Source organism: Maniola hyperantus, chromosome 7 (genome assembly GCF_902806685.2).
Source record: "Maniola hyperantus chromosome 7, iAphHyp1.2, whole genome shotgun sequence".
NCBI lineage: Eukaryota > Metazoa > Arthropoda > Insecta > Lepidoptera > Nymphalidae > Maniola > Maniola hyperantus.
Window position 1 is genome coordinate 7,874,081 of NC_048542.1, and position 15,704 is coordinate 7,889,784.

Sequence of the window (15,704 nt, forward strand, 5' to 3'; positions counted from 1 at the left end):
TGATATAGTTATATAATAATACTTGCGCAAATAGTCTATGATATATACCTATATCATATTTTTTTGAGACTCCACAATGGCACCTCAATGGCACCGACCCCAAAAAATATTATTTTAATATTTTATATTTTAATAATATGATGTGCCTGGTTAAAAACTGTTTACAGCTATTACACGGATCGCGAGCAATTTACTCTTATACGTTGAACATATTTGAAGATAGATAATGGAACTTCTCAACCACCACCACCTTCACCAAATTTATATTGGACCACCTGCGAAATTTATATGGGACCCTTTCAAACCAAAAAGAATTTTTCAAATCGGTCCAGGCATTTTCGACTAATCGGGGAACATACATTTTAAAAAAAGATTCAGACGAATTGAGAATCTCCTCCTCTTTTGAAGTCGGTTAAAAAGTCAATCCCACTATCTAACTTTAGAAAAAACCGAAATAATGTACGTGTTTACATAGAGATACTAAGACGTAGTACGCGGACGTTCAATGCGGATTAATGTTATTAAGAAAAATCAGAAATCGTCTTTCTATCACAGAGTGTTGTATTATAGTAATAGTACTTACAGGTACCAGAATTCCTAAACGTATGCGAACCCTATTGGATGTAGTGGCTAAATCTTTATGCTGCGAACAGCACGAACTTGGAAGGCAAGCAAATACCACTCTCCATGAAAAGTTGTGTTAGTAACGCGCGTTTTATATAAGGCACGCTTACACGGGCAATTGAAATTCCGCAAAAACAGGAAATTCAGGCAATTATGAGGTCACGACCACTTGAAGCAATTTACTGCAATCAATACCTGAAAATGGCAGCATTGTTATGCAAAATAATTGCTCTAGATTGATTCATACGTGTTGCCGAGCAACAATCGCTTTTTCGCAAATTGCCCATCTTAGCGCACCACAGCACCGGCTGGGAGTCGCCCAGCCGGAGCTTCGCGCTCGCCACCCTCCCCGGTGACGCTGTAGCGGCCAGTAGGGCCCACGCTACATAGTCAATCCGAAACAACACGGCTGCGAGTCGCGCAAGACAGGTTGCGTCCTGCAATGGCATTGCCAACGCGATTTTTCTAAGTTGCTTCCGTGCCCATAATATGGCCATAGAAAAGTACCTGTGCTAAAAAGCGATAAGTTGCGTCGCAGTGAAAACGGGTTTTATGTGCGTCACCCCGTGTAAGAATAGGAACTAAACTTAAGCTGAAAACAACATCAATCGAGACAGCCGTGTCGATAAAAATATTTCGTGCGTAAAGCGTGTACCACTCTCGTAAAATTGTTTACGTTTACGGTCCTATATCGCGATACCGTAGTCGGCTATCTTTTCTTTATTTTATTTTGACGACTAATATTAACTGCTGCTGAGTTGTCGATAATCTGCTTAATGACGAAACCGTACTTAAAACATCAGTGTCAGTCAATATACTATGTATGTGAAAGCATTCGTTGTTGGTTTATTAGTTTGTCCTTCAATCATGTCGCAACGGATCAATGGATCACCGTGATTTTGTTGACTGGGTTTAGCTAAAGACCTGGAGAGCGACATAGGCTTTTTTACCCCGGAAAACCAAAGCTTCCACTGGATTTTTAAAAACCTAAATCCACGTAGTCGCAGGCATCAGCAAGTTATTTATAAAGTATGATTTTTTTATGATTGATTGATAACATTTTTCCGCGAAAACAGGGGGGTCCAGATTGTACTAAATAAAAGTAATATAACCGATTCCTCTGATTAAAGAATGGAATAATACCGCCTTCTATCCCAAAGCACCGAATCCATACAAAGATTGTTTAAGAAAAAGTCACAAGTTCTTTACTATTGTGTAATCGTAATGAATTCCATCGACTTCGCTGAGTATTGACAAACTCACGTTAAAAATGTTTGCCCTAACCAGCTCAATTTGAAAAGGAACGTAAAATTGCTACATTTTAGTGGCGGAAATCCCAGGTGTCGATTGAAAGTAAGTATAGTAAGCGACATTGTTATGTCTTGAGTCCGTGATTGATGAATAAGCTGAGATCAAACACACAAAAGTTCATTGCAAATCTTTAATCATGCTACATGCAAGTTGAGCGCCAGGAGGGTTTTCGTTGGAGGTGGTGAATCAGGTGCCCTTCCACACCAAGGAAGCTAGCCTCAGACGATCTCAGGGTTGTTCTTACAATTTTATTAGGTCCCGTAGTAGAAGGGCGTGGCGTTAGGCTATCAACAAATAAGAAAAACTATAATTGTAGTATGCCACGTACAAATCACAGTACCTACACAACCCGCGGTGCCGTGAAGACAATAATATTTACTATAAGCCTAGCACTCACCCCTTCTGCTTGCACCTGATACAATTTCCAAAATCAATGTACTAAAAATATAGTAAGTAGATATTTACATCACTCATGCATTCTGAAAATCACCTATGCAGGTAGTTGGTACCTGCATTACACCACTACAACCGTTCACACACAAGGTCGATTCGAAAGTGTTCTTATTTCCGATAATACGTCACACTAATTTGCTAAATTGAAAATAAAAAATAAAAATGTATTATCACACTAATGCCCGGGTGGGATTCGAACCTGTGAGCTCCAAGTCCAACCTATACTGCGGCAAGAAAGCGGCTGTACTCCCGCTGCGCTGCGACCAGTTATCTCATATCAACATGTCGAGATGGCAATCGGGGTGGGGACGCCCCGCACACCACCCGAGCTAATCCGGTGCGGGATGGCGCGGGTAACGTGCGGGCGTGCGGAGCGTCCCCCCTATCTCATACCCCGACTGCCATCTCGACCTGTCGCGTACTATATTTATTAATTCAATCGTAATTCGTAATTTAATATTGTCTATGATAAACTAGTAAGTATTTGATCTACACCATAAACTTATTATTCAAAAGTGAGCCACATCCACATTATTTAAGAAAGAAGGAACTAGGTATAGGATAATGGACTAAGAGCCAGTGCGTGCAAGTTTGTTTGGATCATGGTGGCTTTGGCAGATAACAGGTAACTTTAATAAACATCAGAATTAAAGAATTGGATCCAGATTTTTATGAGACCACCACGGAAGCTCCTCTGGTAAAAAAACGGACCGACTTGAGAACCACCTCCTTTTTGAAAGTCTGTTAAAAATAAAAAGTCCATTCCAGTCGGTATTCAACATTCATATTCTTAAACTGTTTCCAATTTTAGAGGAAGATATTTCAACAATTTCTGATTATTACTTTTGGTCGGCACTCGGCTGTACCGCAAAATCGATTTCAATTAAAATACACGAGCCACCCGCGGTTTCAGCTTGCATCGATACAAAATATAACCGCGATTCAATTTTATTCGATGACCCAAATTTCAACTGCCGCTACAAAACTACGCAGGTCCGATGTGATTGCTTATTGATTTATTTAGATATTGTTTTAACTGAGGGATATTTTTTCTCCCGGAAGCAATCACAGTAGGTATAGTACGCGACATGTTCAGATGGCAATCGGGGTATGAGGTGGGAGGACGCCGCGATTGCCATCTCGACGTTTCTGTTAGAGATAGATCACTAGCTATTGGCTTACTGTGAAGCGACACAAGCCTTGATTTTGTTTCTGCTCCGACCAGAAGAATTTATCATTCGTCTGATTCGAGGTCAAAGGCGTTCTCCTATTACGTAAGTGGTGCTCTACTGAGCTGCCACGCATACCTAATGTAGTATCTTCAGGTTATCTAGAGATAGATCACTAGCTATTGGCTTACTGTGAAGCGACACAAGCCTTGATTTTGTTTCTGCTCCGACCAGAGGAATTTAGCATTCGTCTGATTCGAGGTCAAAGGCGTTCTCCTATTACGTAAGTGGTGCTCTACTGAGCTGCCACGCATACCTAATGTAGTATCTTCAGGTTATCTTCCGTCGTAAGGCCTGGACATACCTACCTATAAAGCGCGACAGCAACGAAGCGTATCGCGAAACAACTGCTACAGCACGACACAAAGTCACACTGCTCTTGTGTAAGATCTGTGTGAACGTTCACATAATCCATACTATCCATACTAATATTATGAATGCGAAAGTGTGTCTGTCTGTCTGCTAGATTTTCACGGTCCAATCGTCTAACCATTTTTTATGAAATTTGGTACAGAGTCAGCTTCCATCCCGGGAATGGGCATAGGTTTACTTAATGTTATATTTTGTATATTTTGTATAGAAGCAGGCGTTATTTTGCGGAAGTCCATGACAAACAATGAATGCTGCATGTTGCATCATACAGATTCGACCTGTTTCAGCGGATTATAGCAAATTAAGCTTTTGGTTCATTGTATAATGTTATACCTATTAATGAAAATTAAAGAGTTCCCGCGGGATTTAAAAAACCTAAATCCACGAGAACGAAGTTGCGGGCATCATCGAATTACTTATAGGTAAATTAACAGCTTTTTACAAAAATCGTGCCAACTGGTGTCTGCTCTGCACGAATGTTTAAGCTACTATGTAACATTATTTACGATGGGCCTTCCCGTGTCGTCTATTTATGTAAACAATTATATTATGTTTTAAATTACGCATCGATTTGGAAATCCGGGCGTACAGTACGTGACAGGTCGAGATAGCAATCGGGGAGGAAACGCCTCGTACCCGCACAGCCCCCCCCCCCCCCCCCACCGCGCTAACCGATGACGTGCGGGTGTGCAGGGCGTCCCCCCGCCTCATACCCCGATTGCCATCTCGTGACTCGTGGACTTTAGGTAGGTACGTATACTCAATTTACACCACCATGGCTTGCGAAAATGGAGAAAGTGCGATGTTCGTCAGAAGCCCACAGCGACACATATTTGGCATAAACGGTGTCGAATACCGTTGTGCGAATTTTTATTTCGATAGATGTAATTGTATCTATAGGTATAATCAATATATCCGGAAAACAAAAAGTGATCATCCGGTATGGGTGTGCCTAGATGATCAGTTGTTAGACTTAGCAAGGACCAAAAAAAAATTAAAGTGGTACAGTCATTCTAACAAAAATTCTATCAAGCCTCCTATTTAAGGCTTCCTTCCCGTACCGACCCGCTACCAAAACAGTTAGTAATAAGGCCAGATTTGCTTACGAATCTTATAATTAGCACATTCCACAGCCGCAAATTTTATGTACGATACTGCCATTACATACTCAATATGTCCTTAATTACCTTATAATATAGATTTCTTTTTCAAATATCATAAAAAAATAATTTGGATAAAATCACCCTTGGGATATTTTATGAGGACAACAAAATATATAAAGAGGAAAGAAACAAATGACGTTAATATCGCCTTAAAAGTTTAGAATCAACTAACTAACCACTCCAAGAAACGCACATGAGATTAGGTACTAATGGACCTAAATAACTATTTACACTTAACACATCATTTATTCGATTTTCAGTTTCGTTGGCGACGACGCGACGGTTGAATCTTTTGCAAATCACAGGAGCAAATGTAGCGTTTGTCACAATCTTATACATTAACATGAGGTGCTCCCGAAGTAACCTATTCCAATCAGATAAGTGACTACTTTTTCATAATCAAAATTCAAGAATTTTTAGCAAAGCCCAAAAATGCTGCGAATTCGTAGAGCTAACACCTCAACTATGGACTTAATCATATTTGTATAATCGTAAGTAGGTACTTAAATATGTACAATAAAACTTATCGACGTATGTTAGACCGTGACTATATTATATATTCCAGCTATACTCACCGCCCGCCACGCCGCCGCGCGGCCGCGGCGCGTGCGGCTCGCAGTTTCAACCGCGTCGCGTAGCGAGCTGAGTCCCTGTGAAAAAGGACCCTGGAAGGGTTCGAAACTACTCGGACTTACGTCGACTAAATAGGTACGTGAGTATATTTCGGATAACCTATAGTTATGATGGCAATCACTCACAATAGTTAAACGCTAAAAATACTCCTGGACAAAGAAGACGTTCAGGCATCGCTAGGCTGTTTAAGCACCGTGATGTTATCATTTTACAATGCTATGCGCTTAGTAACGGCAAGTTTAACGTGACTGGCCACGCCCACCACAGCTTAACGAAAACTGTTAGCACCTACCCGATAACTCCTTGCTATGCCTATGTGAATATTTCGAGGTTATGCTAAGGGCCCATTTACCCTATTTTAATTAAGCTATGATAGATGTAAAGCACAGACCCCTTACAACCAAGTATGAGGGTTTGTGCAGACGAGAGACTGTTGTCCGCGGAGGACAAAAGTCCCTCATCTTTTACTACGATGTTTTGCCGTCTAAAAGTGTAACCACAGTTATAAAGTGGTCCATGTTTGTCCTCCGCGTCCGCATCGTCTGCTCCGGCCCAACTGTGCGCATGCTTTTCAGTTTAAATTAACTTTGAAATGCTGGCCAATTCTTTATTTCATATATGTATGTATATAAGACGTAAGTAGTTAAGAAATAGATCGCGCATTTCCGGTTGATTTTCACGGTACCCAGTACAATAAGAAAATTCAAAGGTTGATTGTACGGTAAGTACTAATTTTTACTAGCCATCGAGAGTAAATCAGCAAGCTTAGGTATAACATCCTGGGACACATCTAAGCAGTATCCTGTGATGAAATAATTTCCGCTGACACCACGACCACAACAGATCCCCGGTCTGTAATCCGTCAGTGTCTAGCGTTTGATGAATCGCTACATTCGCAATATTAACCGAACAAGCTCGGCTATATACTATAGGAAGTATCTATTTTGTACTTAAGTCATTAAGTAAATACATAAACTAATAGATTTAAGTGAATACAACGATCAAGCTTTTATATAAGTGAGAATCACCCTGTTTTAAAATCATTTAGGCGATGTCCACACATATCTTTATTTTATTTACTTATTTAATTATTTATAGACTATTTTAAAATTATTCTACGTATAACGTCGCATTTTTATTTGGACGTTCATATATATGCGTGTTATTTATTCGCAATGACATAACAACATCCGCCCCGGTAAGTGCTTAATGCTATCCTCGGCTGTGCAAATATTGGCGAAGCGACGAGTGGAGGGAGAAGCAATGTAAACGTCTAGCTCTAGCACATTTCAGGGTACGAGGAATCGCTGGCTTCTCGTGCCTTAGAATATATTATGTTAAGTAATAATTATTACTAAGAAACTGGGCTGAATCGTATAGAAATTTTCCAAAGTGTCACGTTTCCGAGATATACATAAGTTATCAAAGTTGTACTGGTGGCTAGACTGTTGTACTGATGACTCCACCAGTATAACTTTGATAGCTTATATATATATACAAACATATATATTATATATATCTCTCGAAAACGTGACACTTTGGATGATTTTGTCTCATATACAATACTTGTTTGTATTGATGCCCGCTATCTTAAATATATAAAATGAAAAGGTGACTGACTGACTGACTGACTGATCTATCAACGCACAGCCCAAACTACTGGGCGGATCGGGTTGAAATTTGGCATGCAGATAGCTATCATGACGTAGGCATCCGCTAAGAAAGGATTATTGAAAATTCAACCCCTAAGGGAGTGATATAGGACGCGGACGAAGTCGCGAGCATAAGCTAGTCTAAATATATAAAAGGAAAGGGTGACTGACTGACTGACTGATCTATCAACGCACAGCTCAAACTATTGGACGGATCGGGCTGAAATTTGGCATGCAGATAGCTATTATGACGTACCTAGGCATCCGCTAAGAAAGGATTTTTGAAAATTCAACCCCTAAGGAGTTGAAATAGGGGATTGAAATTTGTGTAATCCACGCGGACAAAGTCGCGAGTATAAGCTAGTTGATTAATATAGCTAGTCGGTAAATAACGTGATAGGTATATTTTTATTCCGTCATCTCATTAAACTCTGATTGGTCAACTATACACATCTCCGCTACACTTCAGTAGTCAGGCACCCTTAAGCATAGAATATATTATAACAGTAACCAAAGCCATTAGCCAGGTAACCTATTTTCATATTAAAACCATTAAATTGGTGTCAGGTTTGATATGCATTATGGGTACATTTATTCAAGATGCGTTGCTAAACAAAAGTTGCGTATCTGCCACATTACTCACTATGCTAATCAATCACCTTCAATTGCATACAAATGCGAACTAGGTACCTACGCTACGTGCCAAAACGTACTGCATGAACAATAGAGGAGTGTTTATATGTATATTATGTCAAATACATTCAGTTCAGTCAAAAAGAAAAATCATTGACATCATCATCATAATTCTAATACCTACTAACCCGTCAAGATAATTACAGAAAGCAATTGGTGGAACTACTTTTAACAAGGTTTAAGTTCCAGTGATCACCTCCCTGCGCCGTCTTGACACGCTGAAAAAGGCTAGACAGGATATTATCAAACATAGCTAAGAACCATCCAGACTCAATATGCCTTCAAATAAAAAACCACATTCAAAATGGTCAAGCCAGAAGCGAGTACCAAAGTAATTGCAGACATAGGTGCATTATTATATCTTTGAAATCAGTTATTATTCAGCATTCATAGAAAGAGATCAATGAGTTTGTAAGTGACTAATGAATTGGGTTTGTTTTATCAACAAGCTGTGACTCAGATGACAATAGACTACTTTCCCAACCACTTGTTGACAAAGTATCTAGCTAATATACCAGCCTCAGAACAAGGACTGTTAGAAGTAGCCCTATTGTGACACTTACTGTTAGAGCGAGATAGCTAAATGCATTTAAGCTGTTATTAGAATGTGACAAAATGATTATGTTTTGTCCTTATCACCGTGGTCACTTTGTTTGGTTTGCCAAAATGTATTTGGCAAACAACGTGAAGTGGGGTTATGTTGACTCAAGTATTGTAAATAAATAATTGATTCGTTTTGTTGTTTTTTGTTTTTGAAGTTATTGTGGGTTGCAGACTGCAGTATACTAGGCTACAATAGCCGAAGCGAACGTAAAATAAACGGAATAACATTTCACAAGTAAGTACCTCTGCTTGAGCGAGAGAGACTGAGGGGGCCACGCTAGTTGCTTATCTGGACATATCTGTGATACCTACTTATGACTGACATCATTCTGTCATGGATTGCACTAATAAAGGTTTCAAGCTGTAATACCTAATATTACCTAAACCAATACCTAAGAATCTACATAATTTATAGAAGCTGTCAAATCTAAGCAGGAGTAATTTTTTTATTACGTTTATAAAATCCTTATCATAAAAATGATTTAAGACGCTATGGTTACCTAAGTTTCCTTCTCTATGTGGGTCAGCCAAATCCTAAATAATAAAATTATATTCATTCAGAAATATTTTTCTTGTATGTATATTGTGTGGATTTTATACAGCAACATATTAAATAAGAACCTATATCATTATCATCTTCATCAACCCCTCTCCGGCTTACTACTGAGCCATAGTCTACCATGCTAAGTGCGGATTAGCACTTCTGGATAAAGTAGCTTTGTAATAGTAAAAGAATGATTAAAATCAGTTCAGTTATTTCAGAGTTTATTATATATATTACAAACAAACAAATCTTTCCGCTTTATAATATTACCAGCTGATGCCCGCGCCTTTATCCGCGTGGAATTAGGTTTTTAAAAATCCCGTGGGAACTCTTTGATTTTCTGGGATTAAAAGTAGCCTATGTCACTCTCCAGGTCTTCATCTATACCCATGCAAAAAACACGTCAATCCGTTGCACCGTTGCGACATGATTGAAGGACAAACTTACAAACAAACACACTTTCGCATTTATAATAAGGGTAAGTATATAGTATATAGTAAGTATATATGATATGTGATTCAGGATACAGTAGAAGTTGGTATAAAGAAAACAAAAAAGATAATAGCTATGCAGCCTTTGGTTTATCTTTAAGCCTCAGCCATCAGCTGAGCCTGCATCAGCCTTTGCATTACTTTGAGTCCTCACCACCCCACTATGACTAAGTAAATAAAACTGAATTTGAGTTATTATTGTACAAACGCTACACCTCAGTGCCACTCCACTCCTCAGAAGTGTGATGTGTGTGCCTAAGTCTGTTATTGTATTTAAGTATATTTTTAAAAATAATCCACAGATTATTATAGTTTATTACTATTACAATATCAGTTATATAGTTTTATCTGATAAAGTTTATAGTTAATGCCATTAATATTTATTGTAGAGAAAACCCATTCTTATGATATTACAGCAAGACTACAGTGGATTTCATTTATAATGCCTTTGTTTATTAAGGCTTTCCCTTAATAGCGATGTATATGTCCCTAGATTTTTGAATACAAGTTCAGGCAAAATTTACATTGATTATAGCAACTTGGATATATAGTGGCCAAAAAGGATTAGTTATAGTTTACTTTTCCTTAGTTTACTTAGTAAACAAGTAGGTACAGTGAAAACTTGATTAACCGGACTAATTGTTGTCGTTAGGGATTTGGATAATCGAATGTATGAAGAAAAGGAGAAGGGTTTGGTGCATATGTAGTTCACTATCTTATTTGCAGGTGTACACCAAAATTGATTCGGTATTCTTCTTAATATCACTTATTGTGGATACGCCATACTTATCAGCTCGCCTTTTTTAGGGTTCCGTACCTCAAATGAAAAAAGTAACCCTTGATAGCCAGGTCTTATAATACAAGTAAAGGAAAAAATCCGAAAACCGTGAATTTGTGGTTACATCATTTAAAAAAAAATGTGTTTGTGAACAAATAATTAGTATTTTCAATTTTCAAAGTTAGATAACTGTACTAAGTGGAAAATCATATGAAAGGGCTTTCCCTGTACATTTTAAAACAGATTTTTATTTATTTTTATGCATAATAGTTTTTGATTTATCATACAAATAGCAGAAAAATGCCCGAGTACAGAACCCTCGATGCGCGAGTCTGACTCACACTTGGCCGAACAATTTTCGGTTGGTAGTCTGGATAATCGCGAATCCGTATAACTGAGGGCCGGATAATCGAGTTTCTACTGTACTTGCTGAAATGTGTAAGAAATATTTATTATTATTATTAAGAAGCACACTATAATAATAATAATAAATATTTTTTTATTCAAATAAACTTTCATAAGTGCTTTCGAATCAATTATAACATTGTGTTATCAATCAATAATCGTCGGATGCATCTTCCACTGGTTCGGAATGCCTTTCCTACCGAGCAGAACCAGCAAGAAACTCGGCGGTTGCTCTTTTTAAATTTTAAATATTTGATATAAATTTAAAAAGAAGCTTTCATTGTTTTTGCTTTTCTTGCAAAAATAAAATTTTGCAAGAGAAGCAAAAACAATGAAAACCTGTTAAAATTTTAGCATTATGATTGTATTATAAACTTTGGACTTGGTTTTAGCACAGTTTTATGCTACTAGGGTTGAAAATTAGTTCTTTAGACTCAAGTTTAGCACAGTTTATGTTGTTTTACTTGAAAATTAGTACAGGTATTCAAAGGGACAAAATGTTTGGATTTAAGAAAAAAAAAAGTATTTTGATCACAAGTGTACTTAATTGTGCCATTTTGTTCGCCAGATCGTCGACTTATATGAACTGATAGTAATTGACCTAGCATTGGGTCAGACAGTTGATGCCAATGAGTGGCAGGCAAGAAATTGTACATGTACTTACTTAAAAATTTAGTGAAAATGCGAACAAAGAACTACCAACAAAATCTATGAACAGAGTGCCTGCTGGCAGCTTAGAAGATTTTGTAACAATTTCCAATAATATTCGTCCGACCTTTAATAGAATAAAAATGTGATCAGAGGCGGCTGGTTGTTTAGATGCGTCAAATAAAATTCGATACCTATCATCTGATAAATTAAACATCACCAAGGTAGTGGTATATTTGCAGAGTAAAAATCAAATATAAATTACTAAAAAGATCAACTAGTAGGCTAGCATGCGATATTCAATTGAACTTGTTTGACGGTTGTTGTAACGTGTGAAACGAACAGCTGTGAGACACGACCGGCAGCCCGGCGCCAGCCTGAGCCACGCCACGAAAAAATACCTGATATAGTCAAATAGGTTACGACTTGTAGGTATTGACATTTATAACTTGTCTGCAAATACAAATGAATTTTCACTTACGTGTAATCACCGGTATCATCCAACAACAGGCATCATTACAACCCAAAGAAGATCCTCACTGCTTAAATAATAATCACAATTCAACACTGAACATTTTTTATACCTTTCAACGAAATATTGCACATACGACTTTAATACCATCGATAACTCATAACAGATTGCACGAAAACACATACACAAAAATGTTCGTAACGTTATTATCACAAAACAAACGGCATTGAATCCAACAAACGCATATTACTTTTCTACTCGTCCTTGCGTTCACATAAATTGGCAGCCATCTTGCGTTCATGCGAATTCAAAAATGTTACCATAAACAATGTTAAAATTTCCAATACGGTATGTTACACCAAGCAAGAAAAAATATTTATATTATTTTAATAAGGATTCAAACCTCTAATTAATCAGTACCCTTATTATAAATGCGAAAGTGTGTTTGTTTGTTGGTTTGTTGATTTGTCCTTCAATCACGTCGCAACGGTGAAACGGATTGACGTGATTTTTTGCATGGGTAGGGACCTATAGATAAAGACCTGGATAGTGACATGACATAGGCTACTTTTTATCCCCGAAAATCAAAGAGTTCCCACGGGATTTTTAAAAACCTAATTCCACGCGGATGAAGTCGTGGGCATCAGCTAGTTACGAATAAGGGCTTCACTCATGAGCCCTGATGTATGACCATCTACATAGTTATAGGTATTGGATGGTGGTCTACTATTAAATTGGTTGCGGAAAAAAATGGTGGCACCACTTCATTCTGTTTTCAGCCAGACTTTCCCGATGGAAGAGGTCAATATTGCATTTGGTAATATGCCATATTTTTTGCACATCTTTATATTGTCTTTAAGCAACTTTCCGGTCTATTTCTGCTTTCTGTCTTTAAGCTCTGCATTAACGATACACTTGACTAGCCTTCAGTAGGACATTCTCACAATGTGCCTGCACTGCACTACTGCAATTATTGTCGCCGAATAACAATTGGTATGCCTTCATGCCACTAACTTTGGCTCACCGTAACACGTCTGTGCTTTTTATACGCGACCGGAGACTCATTGATTTTGAGTAAATCATGCATACATACATTAATATACATAACCTCGGGTCGAATACATAACCTCCTTTTTGAAGTTGGTTAAAAAAGTAATTAATGTGAATATAATTGAAAAATATTACCCATGAAGATGGAAGAAATTGTAAATGACAACACCGAAAGTATACAGTAGTACTAAAATCATAGAACAATAGGTACTTTTATCTCAAAAGGTTAAAAGGACAGGGATCCGAAGTGAAACTTAGTGAAACCAGAGTAAAACATGCACTTCTCTGCAACTTGCCGATGAAAATACACGATTTAGATGGGGAGATTTTAGTTTTACCTTCCAAGTTCCATTCCAATACTTACTGTGCGACCATTTAGAGTCGAAATTAAATATTTTGGAACTAAAATGTATTATATAGCAACCCAAAATTAATGTCAGTGCTGCCAAAGTAAAAAAAATATTTTGTTGAATTAGATGAGTTTTATATTTGTGCGAAAAATACCAAATAACAGCCACATTACCAACAGGACGATTCTCAAAAGTTCTTGTGAAGAGAATTACAAAGTTTTAATCGATTTTTGGTCAAATATCGAGCTCATCAACTATTGACCATATTTGAAGACACAAAGTGTGTATTTCCAGTATTTAGCCCTTTTAATGCTACATGCGAATTAAATACGACTACCTATATATTATTAGGGTTCCGTACCTCAAAAGGAAAAACGGAACCCTTATAGGATCACTTTGTTGTCTGTCTGTCTGTCTGTCGGTCTGTCAACAAACCTACAGGGTACTTCCCGTTGATCTAGAATCATGAAAATTAGCAGGGACGTAGATCTTATAGATAGGGGGGGAAATCTGAAATCCAGGCATCATCTAGTATGTAATAAGAATTTCCTTTGACAATCCTATATCGAGATTTCAAGATTCAAAAATAGTTTAAAAGGTTTTAAACCAAAAGGTTTGCCACCTTTTCAAAACATTTTTAGTTTCAAAAGTCTATTCCAAATCTCGATATCTGGCGTTTTATATTATATATTATAATATACACTGTATATTATAATTATACACTTACGATGTAGGCTTCTCCAGTGTTTTTAATAATTTAAAAAATATCAAAATAAATATCAATATTGTTTTGGATGCAGTACATGGTGTTACAATAACGAAAGTGGCGCCCTCATTTAGTTTACTTTTTTCGGTCGATCTATAGCAAATACCTACTTATCGCTATCCCAATTCGCCTAGCGAGCGAGAGTGAGAGATTGGACCACTATGTGGTCCGAGCTCATGCTCTATTGTCCGTTCATATCTTGGATGAATGTATACTATCTCCATGGTTCATATCTACTTAACGTGACGCGTGAAAATATATTGGCACATTGCTTTGTTTGCTTTATTAGGCTTTATTCCTCAGCAGTTAGGGCTTATTAATGTGTGATTCGCAATGGTGCCAAATATGCGCACTGCACCTCTTTTCGTCGATATTGTTAAAAAATTCACGCTCGCTTCGCTCGCGCTTTCTGAGTTTTAAGCACCTAGATTTCACTTATTTTCCGAGATACCTATTTTTATATTTAAATCTATATTTATTAGGTAATACCTAAATAAAATTGAAGAAGTGTCTGTCTGTAATTTCGAAATAACTACCGCATATTGGTCATTTATGGTTACTTGAACTGTACCATAGCTTAATCACACGTTTTTAAAATTTTTGTCTGTCTGTCTGTCTGTTTGAAGGGGCTAATCTTCGGAACGGCTGAACCTATTTTGACGGGACTTTTACAGACAAGTAGAGGATTAACAAAGGATACTTTTTTAACCGACTTTAAAAAAAGGAGGAGTTGTGTCTTTCTACCTATGTACAACGAAATCTTCGAGATTACTGAACCAATTTGCGTACCTACCTAACTAGTTTCTTTTTTAATTGTTAAAGAAGCCATGCGACAGTTCCATAAAAAATTGGATTCCAACTCCTCAATCCTGATGCTACACGGGACCTGAACACCTAAACTGATGGGATTTAGAAACTGCTGCTTATGAATTGACATTGGAGGTAGGTACCTACTAAGTAAAGACTTTTTGAACACGAGGACTCAACTCCTCAGCACTGATGCTGTAAGGAATTGCGTTCTTAAATTGTGGTGATCTCATGGGATTTTTAAAGAACCTTGCGTTTAAATCACGGAACAGAAAAATGTTCCGTGGTTTAAATGTTTCACGAAATTTGGTAGGTAGTTACCTACTAAGATACCTTGCATCCCGGACGAGGACGGGCTACTGCGGATAGGCTACTTTTTGTCCTGGAAAGTCAAAGTTCCCACGGGATTTTCGAAAACCTAAATTCACGCGGGCATCAGCTAGTAATAAATAATTTCGCGTGCGCGTCGAGATATGACGTGTGCTTGTGATTATGTATAGTACGCGACAGGTCCAGATAGCAATCGGGGTATGAGGCGGGGGGAAGCCCCGCACGTCACCTGCGCTATCCCGCACCGGATTAGCACGAGGGCTGTACAGGTGTGCGGGGCGTCCCCACCCCAATAGCTATCTCGACCCGTCGTGTACTATAGGTCCTTTT

At 37.9% G+C, this 15,704-nt stretch overlaps 1 protein-coding gene across 5 annotated transcripts in view; it reads right to left on the reverse strand.

Annotated features, from left to right (window-relative positions):
- Nucleotides 1-12,379, reverse strand: part of LOC117983992 (uncharacterized) — a 137,506-nt gene extending 125,127 nt beyond the window's left edge. For all 5 annotated transcript variants that reach the window (XM_069499593.1, XM_069499595.1, XM_069499594.1 and 2 more), the window contains exon 1: nt 12,081-12,379. The gene's annotated coding sequence lies outside the window, so the exon portion shown is untranslated. The remainder of the gene's footprint in view (nt 1-12,080) is intronic.
- Nucleotides 12,380-15,704: the final 3,325 nt, after the last annotated feature.